The sequence below is a fragment of the Phyllostomus discolor genome, chromosome 7 (assembly GCF_004126475.2).
Source record: "Phyllostomus discolor isolate MPI-MPIP mPhyDis1 chromosome 7, mPhyDis1.pri.v3, whole genome shotgun sequence".
NCBI lineage: Eukaryota > Metazoa > Chordata > Mammalia > Chiroptera > Phyllostomidae > Phyllostomus > Phyllostomus discolor.
This window is the reverse complement of record NC_040909.2, coordinates 59394285-59400907: the sequence shown is the minus strand read 5'-3', so window position 1 is coordinate 59400907 and position 6623 is coordinate 59394285.

Genomic DNA, 6623 nt, shown 5'->3' with positions numbered 1-6623 from the left:
GGTTTATCTGCACGCAGATGTGTGACTGCAGACAGCCAGCTGCCTTGTGCACCTCACTAGGTCTGTCTGTTGCCTCCCCGAGCCCATGCCTGGGGTCTGCCACTCTGGTCTGCTAGCCACCGCCTGCACCCTGCGTACCCAGATCTGCCAACCACTGCTTTTTCCTGCCACGACGCCTCTGAGCTGGCTGCCGACTCTGCCCCTCTTACCAGTCTGGATGAATGGTGGTCCAGACTTCTGTACAGTTCAATTTTCTGTCTGTTCTGGTTGTTTTTTTATTTCTAAATTTTTATTGTCCTTAATTTTGTTTGTGCGAAGAGGCATAGCCTGTCCACCTATGCCTCCATCTTGGCTGGAAGTCCACCCTCGGATTCTTGTCTGCAATGATATCATTTATTTTATTTGGATATAATCTGATGTTAGATTTTGAGTCAAGTAAATACAAAAGTGTGAGATCTGCCCTTGCTGGCATGACTCAGTTAGTTGGAGCATTGTGCTGTACAAGAAAAGGTTGTGGGTTTGGTCTCAGGTAAGGGCATGTATGGGAGGCAACCAATCAATGTGGTTTTTTTTCCTCTCTCTCTCTCCTCCCCACTTCCTCTCTCTGTAAAATCAATACACATGTTTTAAAAAATAAAAGTCTGATATCTTCTAAACTCTAAAAACCTGGTTTTGGCTGGCAATTTTTGGCTGGTAGAGTTTCCTCAATACTCTAAAATTTCAGGTAATATTCTGTAACTGCAAGTAGATTTCAGAAGAAGATTAATTTGATTTTTTATTCAATCAATAAGGTTCAAATGTACTTGTGTTTTATTAGGCTCCGAGGCATTCTCTGAATTTATTGTATAAAAGAGCAGCATGTTATGGGAAACTCTGACTGTCACTTATAAAGGATGCCACCATCTATAGACTCCCTCTATACTCACCCTTCTGGCTGTAAAAATGGTCATCATTCCTTATCTATTATGCTCATGTAACATCTCAACACTTTTCTCAGATTCAGTGTAAGATGCCAGAATACTTGCTCCAGTTTGTTTCTTAAAGAACTGTGTACTGTGTGTATGCATAGATAGCTTTTCAAAACAATTACTTAAAGGTATACTTACTCTTATACAACAGTAAATACACAATGAAACACTACTTTTGCAACTTGGTAGGTATTTCTTTCAAGATCAAAAATATTATTCAGGTGTGTTTTTTCAAAGATTCCATTTATCTAAACACCATGTTCAAGCAAAAGGATCAAAGGCACTTATGTTTTCTGATTATTAAAGAACAAAGATTGTGTGTGTGTGTGTGTGTGTGTGTGTGTGTTTAACTTTGCCATGGTTGTCATTGTGATCAATGCTTTCTGTAGACAGGTATTAGACCACCTAATTTCATAAGTTAACTTACTTAATCCTGAAAACTATTTTCTGTGTGCATTTATTTCTATATTGCAGATGAGGAAACATGCCTGGAGCAGTTCAGTAACTTTCCCAGAGAGTAGAGGGGCTGGAGCTTGGTTGGGGGTAGAACCAGATCCATTATGAACCAAGAGCCAGGTTTGCAAATAAATTTTGTTCTCAGTGTATCAATTCTGCCTCATTTAACAAATAAGCCAAGATGAGAATCCACTCACTTCCTGGGCTAACTGTAGTATGAGGGTAGGTAGATGGAGAGGTACTGATTACATCTTTAAAGCTTCAAGTTGGGGAGAAAACTGTACTTGAACAATGATTGAAATAAAAAAAAAAAGCTTCAAGTGCCATTCTCTGCAGAGCAATATTAATTGACTTTTCATAGTGCATTTTCATAAGCCTGACAACATTATCTGGTTTTGGTCCTCATTTACAGATAATGATGAATATTAATAAGTGCTCCAGGCACAGTGTCTTTTCTGAGAGCCTTGTCACAAGAATGAGTGAGCTTGTAGAAAGTTTGGTTCAAAATGGAAATGTTGGTATTAATGCAGTAGTGAGGAAACACATGTACTTGGGGCTTGGTAACTTAGGTACAACTTCCAAAACTACTCCTATCTCTGAGAGTTTGGGGAGACACTGAATTTTCTGGGGAGAGCTCTTTGTTGGCCAGAAACTTCCTATCATGGAAGAATTAAATAACTCTAATTTTGTGAACAGGGGCATCCTGTCTGTTTTCTGCTGATTAATATTTTAAGCAGATTTATTCCAAGGAGTGCCAAAGGTTGCCAGCAAACCAGCAGAAGCTAGGAAATTGGCAGGGAACAGATTCTTCCTCACAGCCTCAGAAAGCACTGACCCTGCCCATACCCTGATCTTGTACTTCTAGGATCTGAAAGTGAGACAATAAATATCTGTCATTAAGCCACCCTGTAGGCAGTCCTTTGCCATGGCAGCCCTAGCACAGTAATCTAGAGCCAATGACCAGGCTTGGATAAAGTTGACCTGCCCTAGAATTTTTAATTTCCTGAACCAATCATTTTTTTCTTCTTAATTTGATTGAGTTTCCAGCACTCCCTATGTAACATTCCTCACAAATGCTCTATCAACCCATGGAGCACCAGAAGAGGGGACCAAAGTGGTGATAGAAATAAAACGTGGAAACATTGTAAATATATATGTACCCAACATAGGAGCACCCAAATACATAAGAAAATCTTAGAGGACTTCAAGAAAGATATTGACAGCAACACAATTATAGTAAGGAATTTTAACACCCCACTGTCAAAAATGGTCAGATCTTCCAAACTAAATATCAACAAAGATATTGTGGCATTGAACAAAGCCCTAGATGAAGTGAACTTAACTGACATGTATAAAGCCCTTCATCCCAAAGAAGCAAAATACACATTCTTTTCAAATGCACATGGAACATTTTCAAAGATAGACCACATGATAGGACACAAAATAAGCCTCAACAAATTCAAGAAAATCAAAATTATACCAAACATGTTCTCTGACCACAAGGGACTGAAACTAGAAACCAAACCCAAGAGAAAAATCCCAAAACATGGAGATTGAATAGCATGCTATTAAACAATGAATGGGTCAAGAATGACATTAGGGAAGAAATCAAAACGTTTCTGGAAACAAATGAAAATGAGCTCACAACAAACCAAAACTTATGGGACAAAGCAAAGGCAGTCCTGAGAGGGAAGTTCATAGTGATACAGGCCTTCCTAAAAAAGATAGAAACATTTCAAACAAACAGCCTAACCCTATGCCTACAAGAACTTGAGGAGGAACAAAAAAGACAGCCCAGAGAAAGTAGAAGGAAAGAAATAACCAAGATCACAGCAGAATTAAATGACACACAGAATAAAATCACAATTCTAAGGCTCAATGAATGCAGCAGCTGTTTTTTTTTTTTTTTTTGAAAAAATAAAATTGGCAAACCTTTAAGCAGACTCATCAAGAAAAAAAGAGAGAGGACCCAAATAAACACAATCAGAAATGAAAGAGGAGAGATTACAACTAATACCACAAAAATGCAAAGGATTGTAAGAAGTTACTACAAAGAACTACATGCCAAGAAATTTGAAAACCTGGGTGAAATGGACACATTTCTAGAAAAATATAATCTTCCAAACTCAATGAAGAAGCAGAAAGCCTGACTAGACCAATAACAGCTGATGAAATTGAAGCAGTAATCAAAAAACTCCCAACACACAAAAGCCCTGGGCCACATAGTTTCACAGGAGAATTTTACAAAGCATTTAAGGAAGAGCTAGCCCCTATCCTTCACAGACTATTCCCAAAAATCCAAAATGCTGGAAGACTCCCAAACTCTATTTATGAGGCCAACATCATCCTAATTCCAAAACCAGATAAAGACACAACAAAGAAAGAAAACTTCAGGCCAATATCACTGATGAACATAGACGCTAAAATCCTCAATAAAATATTGACAAACCACATCCAACAATACATTAAAAAGATCATACACCATGACCAAGTGGGATTCATCCCAGGGATGCAAGGATGGTTCAATATTCCCAAATCAGTAAATGTAATCCATCACATAAACAAAAGCAAAGAGAACAATTACATGATCATATCAATAGATGCAGAAAAAGCATTTGATACGGTACAGCCCCCATTTATGATAAAAAACACTCAGCAAAGTGGGAATAGAGGGAGCATTCCTCAACATAATAAAGGCCATATATGAGAGACCTACAGCCAACATCATACTCAATGGGCAAAATCTAAAATCTTTTCCACTAAGATCAGGAACAAGACAAGGTTGTCCACTTTCACCACTTCTATTCAATATAGTATTGGAAGTTTTAGCCACAGTGATCAGACAAGAAAAGGAAATAAAAGGCATCCAAATCAGAAAGGAGGAAACAAAACTCACTATTTGCAGATGTCATGATAGTATACATAGAAAATCGTAAAGACTCCACCAAAAAACTGACTTAATAAATGAATTTGGCAAAACAGTGGGATACAAAGTCAATATCCAGAAATCAAAGGCATTTTGTATGCCATCAATGAAACACCAGAAGTAGAAATCAAGAAAAAAATCTCATTTGATATAGCAAAAGAAAAATAAAATACCTAGGAATAAACCTAACCAAGGAGGTAAAACACCTGTATGCAGAAAACTACACAACACTGAAAAAAGAAATCAAGGAAGACACAAACAAATGGAAACATATACTGTGTTCATGGATTGGAAGAATTAGTATCATCAAAATGTCCATACTACCCAAAGCAATTTACACATTCAATGCAATACCTATTAAAGTACCAATGGCTTATTTCACAGACATAGAACAAACACTTCAAAAATTTATATGGAACCATAAAGGACCCTGAATAGCTGCTGCAATTTTGAGAAAAAAAGAGCAAAGTGGGAGGGATCACAAACCTGATACCAATCTCTATTACAAGGCCACTGTAATAAAAATATCCTGGTACTGGCATAAAAATTGGCACATGGACCAGTGGAACAGAACAGAGAGCCCAGAAATAAACCCAAGTCTCTGTGCTCAATTAATATTTGACAAAGGGGGCAGCAACATAAAATAGAGTAAAAATATCTGCTTCAACAAATGGTGTTGGGAGAACTGGACAGCTACATGCAAAAAAATGAAATCTAGCACCAACTTACACCATACACAAAAATAAATTCAAGGTGGATAAAAGATTTAAATGTAAGCCATGACACCATTAAAGTCCTAGAGGAGATCTTGGGCAGAAAAATCTCAGATATTTCATGCAGCAACATTTTTACTGATATGTCCCCTAGAGCAAGGGACATAGAGAAAAGAATAAACAAATGGGATCTCATCAAAATAAAAAGCTTGTGGATGACTAAAGAAAACACTATTAGACTTCCAGCAAGATGGAGGAATAGGTGGACGCACCATACCTCCACGCACAACCAAGATTAGAACAACAACAATTTAGAGCTAGAATAACACCCAGAACTGATAGAGGATTTATCTGAATGGAAGTCGGACAGCCAAGAAGTTGAAGTAGACCTGTACATCCAGACTGGTAGGAGGGGCCGAGACAATGAGCCGGGAGGGTGCGGGTCGGCGGTGCGCAGAGGTCGGGGAAAACTTGGTGCAAACTTGGCGCGAAAGCCATCCGGGGCGCGCAAGAATGCAGCGATGGACTCTGAGCACGCAAGCTGCGGCTGGCGGACCCAGTGAGCGGCAATGTGGACCAGGGCAGAGCTTGCAGCCCAGGATCCCAGAGAAGGGCCTGAGATCCCAGGAGAACAGAACTACCACCATTGTTCCCTCCTGTCCCTGCTCCCACCCCCACCCCACATATAACGTCACAATCTAGCGACTGGGGTGCCCACCTCCGGTGAACACCTAAGGCTCCGTCCCCCACCATAACAAGAGTGACCAGACCGGAAAAAAAAGGAGAGACGGTGAAAGATATGTTTCCAACAGAAAAACAGATCAGTCCCCCAGGACTCATCCTTTTGAGCGACCAAGAAATAGCCAATCTATCAGATGCACAGTTCAAAACACTGGTGATCAGAAAGCTCACGGAATTGGTTGATTTTGGGTGCAAATTAGATGAAAAGATGCAGGTTACCATAAAAGAGATGAAGGAAGATATACGGAGGAGAGCCAATAGTGAAGGGAAGGAAACTGGGTCTCAAAACAATACAGTGGACCAGAAGGAAGATAAAATCAACCAAGCAGGAAAGCATGAAGAAATAAGAATTCAAAAAATGAGGAGAAGCTTAAGAGCATCCAGGACATCCTTAAACATTCCAACATCCGAATTATAGGGGTACCAGAAGGGGAAGGGGAAAAGCAACAGATTGAGCATGTATTTGAACAAATAATAAAGAACTTCCCCAATCTGGCAAAGGAAATAGTCTTCCCCAATAGTCTTCCAAGAAATCCAGGAAGCTCAGAGATCCCCAAAGAAGTTGGACCCAAGAAGAAACACACCAAGGCATATCATAATTACATTAGCCAAGGTAAAAACAAAGGAGAGAATCCTAGAAGCAGCAAGAAATAAGGGGACAGTAACCTACAAAGGAGTTCCCATCAGACTGTCAGCTGATTTCTCAAAAGAGACCTTACAGGCAAGAAGGGGCTGGAAAGAAGTATTCCAAGTCATGAAAAACAAGGACCTACATCCCAGATTGCTCTATCCAGCAAAGCTCTCATTGAGAATGGAAGG